The following is an 18469-nucleotide window of genomic DNA, read 5'->3' as shown; positions in this document are numbered from 1 at the left end:
GATTTTTGCACATTGATTTTGTATCCTGAGACTTTGCCAAAGCTGCTTATCAGCTTAATGAGATTTGGGCTGAGACAATGGGTTGTCTAAATGTACAATCATGTCATGTGCAAACAAAGACAATTTGACCTCCTCTTGTCCTATTTGAATACCCTTTATTTCTTTCTCTTGCCCAATTGCCCTGGCCAAAACTTCCAATACTATGTTGAATAGTAGTGTTGAGAGAGGCCTTCCTTTCCTTGTGCCGGTTTTCAAATGGCATGCTTCCAGGTTTTGCCCATTCAGTATGATATTGGCTGTGGGTTTGTCATAAATAGCTCTTATTATTTTGAGATACATTCCATCAATATCTAGTTTATTGAAAGTTTTTAGGATAAAGGGGTGTTGAAATTTATCGAAGGCCTTTTCTACATCTATTCAGATGCAGATAAGATCATGTGGTTTTTGTCACTGGTTCTGTTTATGAGACGGATTAAATTTATTGATTTGCATATATTGAACCAGCCTTGCATCCCAGGGAAGAAGTGGACTTGACCGAGGTGGATAAGCTTTTTGATGTGCTGCTGGGTTCGGTTTGCCAGTATTTTATTAAGGATTTTCACATCGATGTTCATCTAAACACTGCTATAGCATCTCAAACACTGCTTTATCTGTGTCCCAGATATTCTGGTACATTGTGTCTTTGTTCTCATTGGTTTCAAAGAACTTATTTATTTCTGCCTTAATTTTGTTATTTACCCAGTAGTCATTCAGGAGCAGGTTGTTCAGTTTCCATGTAGTTGTGCGGTTTTTGTTGTTGTTGTTGTTGTTTTGTTTTTTTGGGGAGGAGACCACTTTTATTGCTTGTCTGGGTGGACGCCCAGGGTGGACAGGGCAGGAGGGGCTGGGGGCCTGTCCCGGACAATAAAGGCGCCCTCAGCGGATGTGGGCCATGTCGCCAAGGAAGGGCATCTTCATGCAGCTGGTGCAGAGCTGGTCCATCCAGAGGGGCGCCTGGTGCTGCAGCGGGGTGGGGCGCAGGTAGACGGTGAAGTCCACACGGTAGTTGAGCAGGCAGCTGAGGGAGGCCATGTAGAGGTCAGAGAAGTGCACGAGGCATCTCAAGAAGTAGGTGGGGTTGTGGAAGGTGCGGAAGATGCTGCCGAACTGCGCGCTGAACATGGCCTTGGTGACGCACCTCAGCTCCTGCCGTTCTTTCATCCGGGCAGCTAGCACCTGCCTGGACTCCGCGTCCTGATAGGTCTGCATGCGCTCCAGCAGCCCCCTGAGTGCTTGCTGCCACGTCAGCCAGTGCATGTACTGCTCTGTGTTGATGATGCGGATCTCACGCTCCAGCTCAGAGATAATGGCGCCCGTGCGCCAGCCGTGCCACAGCATGAGATCCACCAGGTCACTATAGAGGTGGTCCCCGAAGTAGAGCACGCGGGGGCCACGCCATTCCGTCAAGCGAAGGAAGTCAAACAGGTTTCCCTGCCGATAGATCTTGCCCTTTTCCAAGCGGGTGATCCGGTCCCACTGAAGCGAGCCCTTCTCATCGAGTTTTCTGAAAGGCTTGCGCCAGTCAGTGAAAAAGCTGGGCTTGTCTGCCTGGACAATGACCACATCGAAGAGCTGGCGCCAATCGGGACCCACCGTGTGCCACATCCCTTAGTCTACGAAGCTGAAAGGACTGTTGGTGATGAGGTACAGCTGTTTCCCATGGGCCACCAGGCGACTCAGGACGGCAAACGTCTCGTCCTCTCTCAGGATGTACTTCTCCATGTCCTGCTGGATCCACTATTACATGAGGCCCTTCATATGCACGTCTGGGATGGCGTCCGTCACGTCCTTGTAGAGGTGCGCTTCGTCAAACTCCAGGCTGTGGCCCAGGAAGTAGTCCACCACGCAAGACAGCAGAGCCATCTCCGGCAGCGAGAAGATGTCCATGAACTGCTTAATGGAGGGACCCTTGCCATAGAAGCCACTCATCTGGTATAGTGGGATGTGCTGGGTGCCCCCATACAGCTCGATCACTTCCTCGTCTGGCACAGGCTGGAGGCCCCTGTAGGCTGTCCCCAGCTGCACGTAGTGGAAGGCGTCAATCTTTATCAGAAGGCTCTTCTGAATGTCATAGTGGAGGCCACGGATGGCAGAGCTGGGGTTGTAGTCATACTTCTGAATCCCCCCTGGGTACTTGTAGTGCTCGATCAGGATGTCACGGGCGGCGCTGAAGATCTCGGGGTGCAGTACATCTGCATACTGGGCCAGAGTGTAGTCGTAGTCAAAGCCATAGACCTCAACGTCACGCAGGCTGATCTCGTTGTTGGCGTAGATGACTGCTGGGTTCAGGAGACTGCAGACCTCGGGGGGCAGGAGGTCGTGCACCAGTCTCCTCACGTCCTGGTAGCGAGCCCATAGGTGCACGCTGAGGTCGGCGCCGCCTGTGGGTGCCTGGGCGGGAGCGGATCGCGGGGCGCCGAGGCAGTGGGCGCCGGGACCTGGGGGTCCGCAGCCAGGGCAGGAGGGCCAGGACGAGGCAGCTCGCGGCCGGCCGTGGCCTCCACACAGCAGCCAGAGCCGAGCGGCTCCCCCCAGCCCCGCACCCGCCATGCCCACTGGGCGCCGCCGGCACCCGCCGCCCGCCACCGGCACTGCCCTGGGCCCTCCCGCTGCCCGCCTACTCAGTTGTGCGGTTTTGAGTGAGATTCTTAATCCTGAGTTCTAACTTGATTGCACTGTGGTCTGAAAGATTGTTGGTTATGATTTCCATTCTTTTGCATTTGCTCAGGAGTGTTTTACTTTCAATTACCTGGTCAATTTTAGAATAAGTACAATATGGTGCTGAGAAGAATGTATATTCTGTTTATTTGGGATGGAGAGTTCTGTAGATGTCTATTGGGTCCGCTTGGTCCAGAGCTGAGTTCAAGTTCTGAATATTCTTCTTAATTTTCTGTCTCATTGATCTAATACTGACAGTGGGGTGTTAAAGTCTCCCACTATTACTGTGTGGGAGTCTAAGTCTCTTTGTAGGTCTCTAAGAACTTGCTTTATGAATCTGGGTGCTCCTGTATTGGGTGCATATATATTTAGAATAGAGAGCTCTTCTTGTTGCATTGATCCCTTTACCATTATTTAATGCCCTTCTTTGTCTTTTTAGATCTTCGTTGGTTTAAATTCTGTTTTATCAGAGACTAGGATTGCAACCCTTGCTTTTTTTTTTTTTTTTTTTTTCTTTCCATTGACTTGGTAAATATTCCTCCATCCCTTTATTTTGAGCCTATGTGTGTCTTTGCATGTGAGATGGGTCTCCTGAATACAGAATACAGCATACTACTGATGGGCCTTGATTCTTTATCCAGTTTGCCAGTCTGTGTCTTTTAATTGGGGCATTTAGCCCATTTACATTTAAGGTTAATATTGTTATATGTGAATTTAATCCTGTCATTATGATGCTAGCTGGTTATTTTGCCTGTTAGTTGATGCAGTTTCTTCACAGTGTTGATGGTCTTTACAATTTGGTATGCTTTTGCAGTGGCTGGTACCAGTTTTTGCTTTCCATATTTAGTGCTTCCTTCAGGAACTCTTGTAAGGCAGGCCTGGTGGTGACAAAATATCTCATCATTTGCTTCTCTGTAAAGGATTTTATTTCTCCTTTGCTTATGAAGCTTAGTTCGGCTGGATATGCAATTCTGGGTTAAAAACTTTCTTTAAGAATGTTGAATATTGGCCCCACCTCTCTTCTGGCTCGTAGGGTGTTTTGCAGAGATATCTGCTGTTGGTCTGATGGGCTTCCCTTTGTGACCAGACCTTTCTCTCTGGCTGCCCTTGATACTTTTTCCTTCGTTTCAACCTTGGTGAATCTGACAATTATGTGTCTTGTGGTTGCTCTTCCCAACCACTGCTATTCAACATAGTATTGGAAGTTCTGGTCAGAGTAGTCAGCAAGAGAAAGATATAAAGGCTGTTCATATAGGAAGAGAGGAAGTCAAATTGTCTCTGTTTGCAGATGACATGTTTGCATGTTTAGAAAACCCCATCGTCTCAGCCCAAAATCTCCTTAAGCTGATAAGTAACTTAAGCAAAGTCTCAGGATACAAAATCAATGTGCAAAAACCACTAGCATTCCTATACACCAATAACACACAGAGAGCCAAATCATGAGTGAACTCCCATTCACAATTGCTACAAAGAGAATAAAATATCTAGGAATACAACTTACAAGGGATGTGAAGGACTTCTTTAAGGAGAACTACAAACCACTGCTCAAGGAAATAAGAGAGGACATAAACAAATGAAAAAACATTCCATGCTCTTGGATAGGATAGGAAGAGTCAATATCATGAAAATGACCATACTGCCTGAAGTAATTTATAGATTCAATGCTATCCCCAACAAGCTACCATTGACTTTCTTCACAGAATTAGAGAAAACTATGTTAAATTTCACATGGAACCAAAAAAGAGTATTTGTAGCCAAGACAATCCTAAGCAAAAAGAACAAATTACAGGCATCATGCTACCTGACTTCAAACTATACTACAAGGCTACAGTATGAAAGCAGCATAGTACTGGTAGAAAAACAGATATATAGACCAATGGAACAGAACAGAGGCCACAGGAATAATACCACACATCTACAACTGTCTGATCTCTGACAAACCCAGCAAAAAAAGCAATGGGGAAAAGATTCCCTATTTAATAAATGATGTTGGGAAAACTGGCTAGCCATATGCAGAAAACTGAAACTGGACCCCTTCCTTACACTTTATACAAATATTAACTCAAGATGAATTAAAGACTTAAGCATAAACCTAAAACCATAAAAACTCTAGAAGAAAGCCTAGGCAATACCATTCAGGACATAGGTATGGGCAAAGACTTAATGACTAAAACATCAAAAGCAATGGCAACCAAAGTCAAAATTGACAAATGGGATCTACTTAAACTAAAGAGCTTCTACGCAGCAAAACAAACTGTCATCAGAGTGAACAAGCAACCTACAGAATGGGAGAAAATTTCTATCCATCTGACAAAGGGCTAATATCCAGAATCTACAAAGAACTTAAACAAATTTACAAGAAAAAACAACCTCATCAAAAAAATGAGTGAATGATAAACAGACACTTCTCAAAAGAAGACATTTATGCAGCCAACAAACACAAGAAAAAAAAAAAAGCTCATCATCACTGGTCATTAGAGAAATGCAAATCAAAACCACAATGAGATACCATCTCAGGCCAGTTAGAATGGCCATTATTAAAAAGTCAGGAAACAACAGATGCTGGAGAGGATGTGGAGAAATAGAAATGCTTTTACACTGTTGGTGACAGTGTAAATTAGTTCAACCATTGTGAAAACAGCATGGCAATTCCTGAAGGATCTAGAACCAGAAATACCATTTGAACCAGAAATACCATTTGAACCAGCAATCCCATTATTGGGTATATACCCAAAGGATTATAAATCAGTCTCCTATAAAGACACATATACATATATGTTTATTGTAGCACTGTTCACAACAGCAAAGACTTGGAACCAACACAAATGTTCATCAATGATAGACTGGATAAAGAAAATGTAGCACATATACATCATGGAATACTATGCAGGCATAAAAAAGGATGAGTTCATGTCTTTTGCAGGGACATGGATGAAGCTGGAAACCATCATTCTCAGCAAACTACCATGAGAACAGAAAACCAAACACCACATGTTCTTACTCATAAATGGGAGTTGAACAATGAGAACACATGGACACAGGGAGGGGAACATCAGACACTGGGGCCTGTGGGGGTGTGGGAGGCTAGAGGAGGCATAGCATTAGGAGAAATGCCCAATGTAGATGGGTTGATGGGTGCAGCAAACCTCGATGGCACTATGTAACAAACCTGCACATTTGCACACATACCCCAGAACTTAAAGTTAAAAAAAAAAAAGAAAATATGGCACATATACATCATGGAATACTATGTAGCCAAAAAGGGATGAGTTCATGTCCTTTGCAGGGACATAGATGAAGCTGGAAACCATCATTCTCAGCAAACTAACACAGGAAGAGAAAACCAAACACTGCATGTTCACTCACAAGTGGGAGTTGATCAGTGAGAATGCATGGACACAGGGAGGGGAACATCACACACTGGGGCTTGTCAGGGTGTGGGGGGGCTAGGGGAGACACACTGGGGCCTGTCAGGGTGTGGGGGGCAGAGGGAGGGATAGCATTAGGAGAAATACCTAATGTAGATGACAGGTTGATGGGTGCAGCCAACCACCATGGCATGTGTATACTTATGTAACAAACCTGCACTTTCTGCACACGTATCCCAGAACTTAAAGTATTTAAAAAAAAAAAAAAAAAAGAGGCCAAAAGTGAAAGAAAAGTTTCAATCAACTAGATGATAAGGGCTTGCCTAAATTAAGGCAGTTGCAATGGGGAAAAAAGAGGAGATGCAATAATGAAAAAAATTTTTTAAAAAGCAATAGACTTTGATAGTTGGTGGTATGTGTGAGCTAAAGAAGGTACATATAGGATGATTCCTTATTTCTGAATTGAGGGACTGGGTGAATAGCAGTTCCACCTATCAAGATAGGGGATAAAGAGAAAGAGTTGGAATTTAATTCATATCAACTTTATTTTAATGGGATCTCATATTTAATTTTGTTCTGAGTTTTCCCACTGAATTTCCAATAACACTATTATCACCAACTTCATTGGATAAAGTGTCTGCCAAATCTATACACTGAGACTCCACAGTAAACATCTTGAAATATGGAAGGTAAAACATTTGTGGGTTTGTGGAATCAAGTTGCTATCAACAATAGGATTGTCCGCGATAAAAAAGAATTACAAAATTTGTTCTTGCTTTCTCTTTTACCATAACATATATATTTAGGCTCAAAATATAATCATGTCATTATCTGAAAGGATTCCGGGTAGAAAACCCTTCAATCAAAATTACTTATTTCTCTAGCTCTGTCACAAGTTTGCAGTGATTTTGTCACAATGCTGAATTTTCCAAGCAACAAAACCAAAAGGTTATTTACTAAACATGAAGATGCCAACTATTTTTCTTCCTTTGTTGATTTCCCTCTTGAAACTGTAAATAGACACCCTATTCCCTGAAAACTTGTTGTTATCAGTCAGCTTCTTTCATACCATACTTTATACCATATGCTTCTCTAGTGAGTTTATTCAATCATTCTAAAGGGCAACATCTATTTCTTTCCCTTCTGCTCAAAATCTTTGCAAACTATAAATTTATATAATTCAAGAGCTAGGAAAAACGGCAAGGCAAAAATCCCCTACACATGAAACAGGATCATGGCAAATAAATGAGTGTATCTGTAATTATGCATTAAAGAGTCTATCCATAATTGTTCATTAAAACAACCAAACACAAGCATAAAAATTTGAAAGGAAATAAAAGAGGCAAGACAAATAATGGCTAGTGATAGATAAGAGTAAACCCTAAGAAATCCTGACAATTATTTCATGTGGAAGTCAATTAAGGTTTCTCAAAATGAAGTCAAGATGAATGTGTCTTAAATGTGATAGTGAGTAAAAGAACAACACATAAAAAGATTCCATGTAGCCTGGTTCCATTTACATAAATTTCCAAAACCGTATTGTCTAGGAATGCACACACAGGTGGCTAAGCAAGAAAGATAATCAAGGGCGTTTTAACCACAGAATTAATATGGTGGTATCCACTGTCTGAGATGAAAGAATATCTGGGAGAAAGGACCTTCTGAAACCTGTTGATGTTCTCATTTTTGACCTGGGATGCGTTAAAGAGATATTTGCTTTGTAACAATTCATTATACTATACCTTGATTTTTTTTGCACTTATCTGTGTCTTATATTTCATAATAGACATTTTTCTTAATTTAACAAATAAAAGAACATAGCACAGATAAGTACACTCAAAAACCGTTTCTTCCTACATACAGGTTATCATCAAGCTGTGCAAAATTCTTACCTGACAAGTTTATTGGAGCAATTTCAATAGACTCATTCAGAAAAAAAAAAAATAGATAAAGCCATGGAGGACAATATATAACAAAAGATAATGAACCAAAGAATGTTTCATTTTTCTGAAAAACATTACTTGCATGAACATTTTTCAAAAATAGGAAGAGCCTGAAACTTTATAAGCTTCTCCAATTCTCAACAATGTGTATGTCAAACTGTTTAATTCTATCACCCCAACATTGCTGAATTTCAATATTCTGACCAGAACCTATTTTGACCAGAAACAAAATATTTGTTTAACTTAATGATAAAGGGTATACATATACATAAAGGGTATACATAATGATAAAGGGTATACACTTTACATATTTCCTATAAAACAATGTTATTACAGGTTTAAGCCAAGATATGCAATATGTCTTTGTCATCCTGAATTTCATATTATTTTATTTATAATATAACCAAAAAACCTAGAATTATTTCCATGGAAAATTATATTAATCATACCATAAAAATATAAACTGTAATAAGAAATTACATTAAAATAATCTTTGAAACATCAAGACTGAAAATAATTATTCTCAGTAAAGAACAGAAGCAAACACCAAAGGATAATTTGAGTACTTTAGCTTGCTCCTCTACCACACCCCACAATTTCCCTTAGTACTCATCAGTCTCTCCTAAGTAAAACAGTCAAAATCAAATGAAGGAAGGAAGGAAGGAAGGAGGCAAGGAAGGAGGGAGGGAGGGAGGGATCCTTGGTATGCAGCTTAAGGCAACCGATCCAGTACTTTCTTGTACACTGTTTATGTCCTGCTATTTCTCAAATTATTTGCTAAGTACACACCAATTTATCTTTATTAAACATGCTATATTTTAAAAATATCCTCATCCATATTGTTCAGGCACAAGGTCTAATTTTCAGTCTATTTTAAACTACCCTCTAAAATTATGATAGGTATGATCTGACAGTTACAGTTTACAGAGATCTTACCAAATAAATTAACTAAAGCTTCAGTCCTGTGGCTTGGTAATCACCAGCCCATAGACAATGCATCAGAGAGTTCCCAGATTTAATTAATGAAAATGAACTTGGAAAAGCTTCTTTGGTATTCAAACATATACATCAGTGCCTACCACGTTTGGTTACAATTTGCCCCCATCCTGCAGTAAGGCCCAATATGCAGTGAAAGAAAACACACTTAAGAGCAACCATTTTTCTTCGTAAGATTAGTCCAGTTTCTATGAACTAGAATTTATTTTTTTTGGTCCAGACGTACCAGATCTGAAGAACATTGAATAATTTCAGGTGACATGAATATCAAAGGTCAAAGGAAAACAGATTCTTAGGGCTAAAAGACACTTTCAAATCATCAAGTAAAAGTATCAGTTCAACACTGTACCATATTTCAGTCATTCAGCCTTTATGGAACTTAAACAAAACTTGAACATTTTTGGAGCTGATGAGTATGTATAGTTATATATACAGTATGATTCCATTTACATAAACTTCAAAAACTGAGAACACTTGTTTGCAAATGATCACTTTAGCATGTGAAGAAGAGGTGGCTAGTCAGAGCCATTCCTTCATTAGCCCTTGTTTTATTGGTAGGCAGGATACTACCCCTTAAAGCATCACCAGGGACTGGTTTCATGCAAGACAATTTTTCCACAGATGGGAGACAGATAGCTTCCAGATGAAACTGTTTCACCTCAGATCATCAGGCATTAATTAGTCTCATAAGGAGTGCACGACCTAGATCCCTTACATGTGCAGTTCACCACAGGGTTCACGTTTCTTTGAGAATCTAATGCCCCCAGTGATCTAACAGGAGGAGGAGTTCAGGTGATAATGCCGGCTGGTCCCTGCTCACCTCCTGCAGTGCTGCTCAGTTCCTAACAACGCACACACTGGTATCTAGCCATGGCCCACAGTTTGGGGAGCCCTGCCTTAAAGGCAGGAAGCTGGTCCCTCACTTCCTATCCTATTTTATGGACTTTCTTCCACTACCTGTCTCTGACCCATGCTGTGTTCCCCATCTAGCTTCTTTGAGATATTTGAAGAGTCATAAAAAGCAATACTTGTTCATATCTGTATAGTAAACCTTATGTGTGTAACCAGATTTCAAAACGAAGGTGAGAGGTACTTCAAACCCCTAATAGCCATGCTGTGACAGACATTACTGAGGTCTTAATAGTAGAACATAATGCCCCTACCCTCAAATAATTTACAGACTAAATGAGGCACAAAGAATTGCAGCTGATAAGAAAAAAAACTGTGTACTAGACACAGTAGTTGGCTCTACCTGTAGGAGACACAAAGTTTTGATAAGAGAGAACATTTAATTCAAATCCTGAAAGATTTGTAGATATTACAGGTGAATGAGAAGAGAAAGGGCAACCCCAGTCAAAGAGACATGAGCAAAGGCGAGAGGCATGAATCAGCAGGTAAAAGTTAGAATGTTTCTTTTTATCTTCACTTGCTACTCTCCACTGCACATTGATGGTGAGCAGCAACTCTGTATAAAAGAACGAACCTAGGACAAACTGATAGAACTCTGTTTATAGAACAGACTATAAAGTTAAGCACATTTTCAGTGGAAAAAAGTAACTAAAAAGTATAGGGGTATGGGGGTAGTAAGTGGTAGTAAGTGATCATTTTTCCATTCACAACACGTGGACAATAGATAGGGCTCCTAAGCAACATTAACTACCTTTAGGTGATTGAAAGTCTTCTGGTCTATTTCTTGAACTATTGTCTTCCCATTGTCCTTTTCCCTCATGTTTCCCACCTCTCAGAGCATCCTTCGGTCACAGTTTAACACCTCCTCCAAGAAGTCTTCCCTAATCCCAGGTGTATGTCATAGGACACTGCCCATTGCTTTCATAGTCCCTCGTACTTCCCCAAGATAGAATTTATTACTCTGCTTTGGAATTCTGTTATTTATCTCCTCGATCAAGCTATAAGGTTCACGGGGGAGTTGACCTTATCGTTTCTAGTGTGTATCCAGAGACAAAAACATCCCTTGGCTCGCAGTAGGAGCCCGATAAATATTTATGGAGTTAATATTAAGCAATAAGTTAGATAATTAATGTTCCAAGAAAACTAATTTTTTAGGTAGACTATTTAATGACAAATTGTGTATGTGTTTTTCAATGGGTAGGGAAATATAAAATTCCGAATTAAATTTTTACTAGAAATAATTGTGATATAAATGGAATAAACTGAAACAGAGCTAGAAAATGTATCTTGACAGACAAAAAAAAAAAGTATTAATAGTAATGCTTAGTAACTTTGCATACAGATATAAAGGGCTGATGTTCAGCTGAAGCATACCTGTAAGATGTTTCAAATGTTTATAGCTAGAATTTCCTCTGATTGGTCAGTGCTGGTCAGGTGCCTGTATTACATCAGTTGTCGAATATTTTCAATAATACCCCTATATAGACATAAATGAAAAAACACAGATAAGTGTCTTCTGACAAAATTACTAATGGTCATGCTAAAAAGTGATTTGAATCCCATTATTGATTTTTGTATCAGTGCTTTTGAAACTATGTACTTGTGACCCAAGGGAGTTACAGAGACATCACTGACGCGTGGGAAAGTTGAGGCTCTCATCTCAAACCCCCAACCCTTTGTCAGAGCAGGTGGGTCACTGGCTGATCTCATCCTCCTAAGTCACCTCTCTCTCAGAGAATTGAATACAACGCTGTTTCTTTGCTATTCCTTTCCTTATATAGATTAGGAGGCACTCTGGGCTGTGTGTGTGTGTGTATGTATGTGTGTATGTGTATGTATGTGTATATGTGTGTGTGTGTGTGTGTATAATAAGAGTTCCTTGATTCCACAAGGATGATTACAAGCTGTTAGAACTCTTTTAAACATTCATTTACATAGATTTATAAATGCAAATAAGTATTAACTAACTATAAAGTTGCTGCCTTTATACTACTAATAAAGACTGTCTATACTCATTCATTATTGGAAATTGTGAAGACATATCTTCTTATTTTGTATCAATCTGCTTCTTTATCCTACAAGGATCATACAAAATTAATAAATTCAGTGTTACCTAAATTTTAAAGCATTACTCTATTACTTTTCCATACTGAAGATCACTATCTCAGAGAAACAAAACTATAAGTAGTAAATATAAGCAAAAATTATATTTATATGGTTCATATCAGATCAAAGAAATGTTCTCATTTGGGATCCTATAAAACTGAGAGCCCCCAGTATTTTTTTATTATTATTACATTGAGACAGAAAGCACCCCTGGGAAAAACCACCTTCAGATCAGCTACTAAGTCAGGCTTCAGTTTTTCCTCCTATCATTTCATCGAGCTATCTGAATTTTTATATTCATTGAAGTAGACCTTTGACTGTCTGCCAAGTATGCTTTTCCTTTAGGGAATCACTTTCTCCATAGTAATCCTTTCATTCATATGATTCATGTGAAGCTGACTCAGCTTCAGGAAGGAGCACTTGCCTCAAGCCAGAACAATCAAAAATGCCTCTGGAACTTTTCCTAAAGCTATATATAAAAGCACTCTAGGATCCTATAAGATCTTTAAATTAAGGATCATGTACCCTGAAGCTGCAGGGGCATTTCCCACTATGTAAGGTGTGTGCCTGAGAATGAAACCAACACAGAGAAATGCGGATCTGAGAGATGGTACACAATGTGTTCAACAGTAAGTCAATAAGGACTAGCATGGACTAGAGAAAGATTTAGTTAGTTAGTAGTTAGTTAGAGACAGTCTCGCTCTGTCACCCAGGCTGGAGTGCAGTGGCATGATCTCGGCTCGCTGCAACCTCTGCCTCATGGGTTCAAGTGATTCTCCTGCCTCAGCCTCCCAAGTAGCTGGGATTACAGGCGCCTGTGACCATGCCCGGCTAATGTTTGTATTTTTAGTAGAGATGAGATTTCACCATGTTTGCCAGGATGGTCTCGAACTCCTGACCTCAGGTGATCCATCCGCCTCGACCTCTCAAAGTACTGGGATTACAGGTGTGAGCCACCCATGCCTGGCCAAAAGATGCTTTCTGTAAAACATCTTGGAAGCATCACTTTGCTTTTTTTTTTTTTTCTTAATCTACAAAAGGAAGTTTTCTTCTCTTATTAGAATATAATTTTATAAGTTTCAAAATGGGAAGGCATCACATTAGTCATCCATAGTAACCATGTAAATATATAAAGAAAAGAGGGAAAATAAATGTCCTCTTAAAGGAAAAGTACTATTTCATCCAAGAAATAGAATTCCTACTTTATTTAAAGTTTCTTTCTGTGCATTAGCTAAATCACTACTTGCAGTCATTTCCTTTCTCCCTTTATCAGCTGCATCATCATTGTACCAAGAAAAATCTTAGGCCCTCCCAGAGACAGTCTATTCTGGAATGATGCCAAAATGCATAAAATAACAAGCAGTCTAGCAAACACAAGAGGTGAACAGCTGAGCTGAGAGCATGGCAGAGTGAAAAGACAAACAAGTAAAAGAATTTATTGAAAAAGATTTTTATGAAAATGTCTAGCACAGAGCACAGCACAAAATAGGTACTCTATATTCCATCTCTATCTACTCAGCCAATTTCTAGAGAACCAATCACTTACTACCTACATTTATTTTTCCCTGGTTGCTAATATTTATTGCCATTTCTGGAAGGATCTGCTGAGCAGAAAGTCTCTTTGTGCAAAAGCTGAGTAAACTCCAAAGAGTTAGGGTGGCTTAGCAAGACAAAAAAACAAGGTCAGGCACCTGGAATCACAGGGTTACGAGGCTGGTGTATCTTCCAAGGCAGATCTAGGTCTGCCTTCTGTGAGACTGTGCACTGTCCACTGAATCACATCTGACATTCACTCGGGTGAGGGGTGAGAAGATGGCTGAAGAGGGCAGATCAAACTTGCTAGACAGGTATAGGGACCTTGGACTCCAGATAGGAGACCAATCAGCACACCTGAATCTGTGGCAGGGAGCTCAGGTAAGAAGTGTTTATGAGCCCAGCTACAAACCTCTCCTGCACACCTCTACCACATACTAAAGGAATTGTAAGGAGAAAAGAAGCAATAAATCAGCAGCAAGCAAAGGTGAACCTGACAGCAGGCAGGGAAGGAAAAGAGGGTTCATAAATTCACAATCCCTATTCTGATCAAACTTAAGAAAAATCTGAGCTCCAAAAATTCTTGAACTTCTCTCGTTTGAGTGTGGCAGGGCATGCTATTTCTGGTGTTTGACCTTAGAACCTTGTCCCCTTTCTGATTTGAACAGCACTGTCATTGAGCAGCCTACCACAGACATGCACAATTAAATCACTCCTTAAGAGCCATTAGTATGGCAAAAACAATTGCTACCAAGGTTAATTTCTTTAGTAACCTTTAAATTTATTCTAGACATAAGTCACCAAGTGTATATCAATAATTATTTGATTTGTAGATGTTTCTGACAAAGCAGAATAAAGAACCATCTTTCAAGATACATGATAAATGAAACAACAGACCCAAAGAGTAACTGGAATATTCCTTCTTATCCTAAAGTAGGAACATTTCAAAGTTATCGATTCTCGTGGTCAAGAGATTATTGCCACAATTTCCAAAAAAATTTTAAGCTCATTGATCGTGATATCAGTCTCATTTTGATGCAAAGAAGTGAGAAAATACATAAAGCAAACAAATGTGTCAATGTCGCAAAGTAAACTAATGAACAGAGACATTTAAACAACACCACAGGTTTTCATTATGGAAAACCAAAATAATTAGCAGTTTCCACTGAAAACGCCTCCTACTTTTTACAAATCATTAAACAGAAACACTTTTGTCATGAAATTACTGTGCAATTCTATTTTTCTTTCATAATGTTCTTTTTCTTCTAATGTTTCAAAATAATGGCTTAAGTAGCCATTAGTGCTTTAAACCTTGTGTAACTTTCACAATTTAAATTCAAAAGACACACACTCATGTTTATAGAGGAGAGTGTGAAAGTAAGGCGGGGCAAAGGCAGAATGTTGAGGAAAAGGGTGGAATGATTGGAAAACTCACTCTCCAGGATGGATACCCCACCTTACCTGATGCAGTAATTACACATTGCATGTCTGTATCAAAACTTCTCCTGTACCCCAGAAATATATACAACTACTGTATACCAAAGAAATTACAGTAAGAAATGTTTTTTAAAAAGAAAAGAAAACTCATCTTCCAAAGGAACTAGGTTGCATTTTTAACCCAGCTCCTTTTAAGCCTGTACTGCCTTGAGATAAACAAATGATATTGGAGGCAAAAACTCTTGATTTGAAGTCGCTATATGTTGTTAGACATTCCTGCAATAGTAAATTTTATCTGTGAACTTGACTGGATCGCAGGATGCCTAGATAATTGAGTTAAACATTTTTCCTGAGTGTGTCTGGGAGGGTGTTTCCAGAAGAGATCAACATTTGATCAGTACTGAGTAAAGCAGATGGCCCTCCCCAAGTGGGTGGGTATTGTCCTATCTGTTGAGGGCCTGAATAGACAAAAAGGTGGAAGGAGAGACTCGCCCTCTCTCTGCCTGACGCTTTAGCTGGGACATTGATTTTCTGCCCTTGTTGTTCCTGGTTCTTAGGTCTTCTGTCTCAGACTGGAATCTACAGCACTGGCTCTCTGGCTCTTAGGCCTTCAAACTACACCACCAGTTTTCCAAGTTTTCCAGCTTTGGGGTATCTCAGCCTCTATAATTGTGTAAGCCAATACATTATAATAAGTCTTTCTATATACAGTATATTATCTATAGATAGGTATATCTATATCTGTCTTCTACTAGTTCTGTTTGTTCTTCTTCTGGTTTTGTTTCTCTGGAGAACCCTGATTAATAGGATTCCTGATAGTCCGTATCTATGCTTTTGTTTCTCTTAAGAGGACATGTGTGCTTAGGTCTGAGCAAGTTATTTTTTTTAGCAACATGAAAAAAGAACAAATTATTAAAAATTACATTGTAACTCTAAATGTTAATATCACCACGCCATAGCTTCCTAGTAATTACAAACTGAAGGTATGTATACCTCTTAAAATTTCAGAGATTAAACCAAATGATTCATCTATTTTAAGGGAATCAAAGCAGATACATGATTGTCTGATAGAACTCAAAGTTGACATTACTTTGAGAAATTTCACCTCTTGTAAGCAGTGCCACTAAATAAACAGCATACCACATTTAATTTTGATTGATGTGGTCATTGTTAAAGGCTATATTTCAAAACAGTACACATATCACCAGTGTCAGAGCTATGGTTCCCTAGAAATATCTACTGAACAACAACAACAACAGTATTGCCATTGAGAAAAAAAGCAGAAGTAAAAGCAGTCTTGATTTCCTGGAATCAAAACCCCCTCCCTCACTGTGCCATTACTGTCACTGTCTTAGTTCCAATCCCCATCACCATAACTGACTAATCCCAAGTGCTTCCAATTGCCTTTCCTGGTTTCTTACACTCAGCCTTGTTTCCCACTGCAGCCACTCTCAATTCTTCCTGCACACAACCACTAGATTCACTGTGGAAAACAGATTGCCTTACTATTACCTTAATCTCTTTGTTAAATATAATATAATACAATATAATATATCTAGAATGGGCAATGGTGTAGGACTTTAGCAATTGTATATGGCTCTAAGGCATTCTTTCTGCATACAACCACTAGATTCACTGTGGAAAACAGATTGCCTTACTATTACCTGAATCTCTTTGTTAAATATAATATAATATAAAATAATATAATATATATAGAATGAGCAATGGTGTAGGACTTTGGCAATTGTATATGGCTCTAAGGCATGTGGTCTTGCACTCAAAGTCTCCCTCTGACTCCATCTTATTATTCTATTTTCTATTCATACTTATTCATCTCTTTATTCCTTGCTTTTTGCATATATGCAAAAGTGTCATTAGAATCATTTACTTCAAATTCTTTTGGAAATGTTATTGGGTAATTTATTAATTATTCATTCTTTTAGGTCTAGCTCCAATGTTGCCAACTCTGTGAACCTTTTCTGCTCTCCTCCAGGGAGTCACTCATACCCCTTTATGCCACTGAATTATTTCATACATGCCTCTATTAAAGCACTTGCCCCATATTGTTGAGATTATTGGTTCTACTTAACTGTGACAGGAACTCGTCACAGGAACTCTGTCATCACTGTGTTTAGCTCCAGCATCTTACACTTTGATGAGTGGTCACACAATAAATATTTGTTGAATAAATGTGTGGCTCCTGTTCTTAGGTAACTAATTATCTACCTCAAAGTGTCATTAGGATCAAATGAAGAGTGAGCAAGTTAAAGGTGCAAGGAGTCCAGTATTTATTGAGCCTTCACTACCTGCAGGTGCTGTTCTAGTTGCTGGAGAGGGATGAACAACATAGGTTTCTTCAGGCCTCTTGGAGTTTATAGGCCATCAGGGAAGAAAGACAAAATATATACACAAATACCATATTACTTCAGTTGGCATGGCTAGGACAAGAACCAGGTCTAACTCCGAAGTCTGTACCTTAACAATTGCATAGCAATTTTTACAAGCAAAATCATTCATAATTTAGTGGGAAATAATCCCTGATTCTAAATGCCAAAAATAAAGCTGTACTTAAAGGAGTACATAATTAATGAATTCATGCCCAACACACTTCCAAAAGCAAATTGAAAGATGTCTTCAATTATAAGAGACACCATTGTTTCAATAAATTCTCCATGATAAAAATAAATTACCACATAAAATGATTCTTTCAATGATAACATCACAAATTTTTAAGTGTTAAAAATGTTGAAACAGAGCATGTCTTAAGATTAAAGAAATACTGAAATAACTTTAATTATAAGTGTTCAAGTCTGCAAGAAGGAAGTACAGAGTGCTATGGAGGCATAGAATAAATGACCCTTATCCAGTTGTGGGGAAGGGTCAGGAAAGTCATTCCCACTGAGTGCTACATTTAGGCTGGAATCAGACTGTAAGGGAAGCAAGTATTGGCAATGTTGCCAATGTGGGAAGATGCACCATTAGCAGAATCAATGACAACTCCATAATGGGCATTAGCAGCAGCTGCACTAGAGCTTATGTATGGAAGAGGAAACGAGAGTGGAAAACATGAACCTACTTGTATGTGAGTACACAGTATCCTGAGGGATCCCTCAGTGTTATTTAAGGAGGTTTGGATATGTGACCCCAAGCTCTGGAAATGCCAGTTAATTTGGCCATTAATCTGAGATCATCTGTGTTCAAGGGCTGGTAAATCCTGGGACCCAGGGTTATCCCAAGACCCCGATATTTCACTTGGGTCCTTTTCTATTTGTTGGCTGGTCTGAGAAAGGGAAAGAGTAAAAAAGAGAAATTTTAAAGCTAGGTTTCCAGGGGAGACCTCACATGTCAGCAGGTTCCACGATGACCCCCCCGCTGCAAAACCAGCAAGTTTTTATTAGTGATTTTCAAAAGGGGAGGGAGTGTACGAATAGGGTGTGGGTCACAGAGATCAAATGCTTCACAAGGTAATAAAATATCACG

The 18469-nt window shown here is 39.6% G+C and overlaps 1 pseudogene across 1 annotated transcript; it reads right to left on the bottom strand.

Annotated features, from left to right (window-relative positions):
• Positions 1 to 820: 820 nt before the first annotated feature.
• On the bottom strand, positions 821 to 2589 carry LOC112636106 (annotated as a pseudogene). Its single transcript, XR_003122128.1, has one exon. The product of XR_003122128.1 is annotated as a 5'-nucleotidase domain-containing protein 2 pseudogene (transcript).
• Positions 2590 to 18469: the final 15880 nt, after the last annotated feature.

Source organism: Theropithecus gelada, chromosome 12, assembly GCF_003255815.1.
Source record: "Theropithecus gelada isolate Dixy chromosome 12, Tgel_1.0, whole genome shotgun sequence".
In the NCBI taxonomy this organism is placed as follows: domain Eukaryota; kingdom Metazoa; phylum Chordata; class Mammalia; order Primates; family Cercopithecidae; genus Theropithecus; species Theropithecus gelada.
The sequence above is the reverse complement of the archived record's forward strand: the minus strand, read 5'-3'. Positions and strand labels throughout refer to the sequence as shown.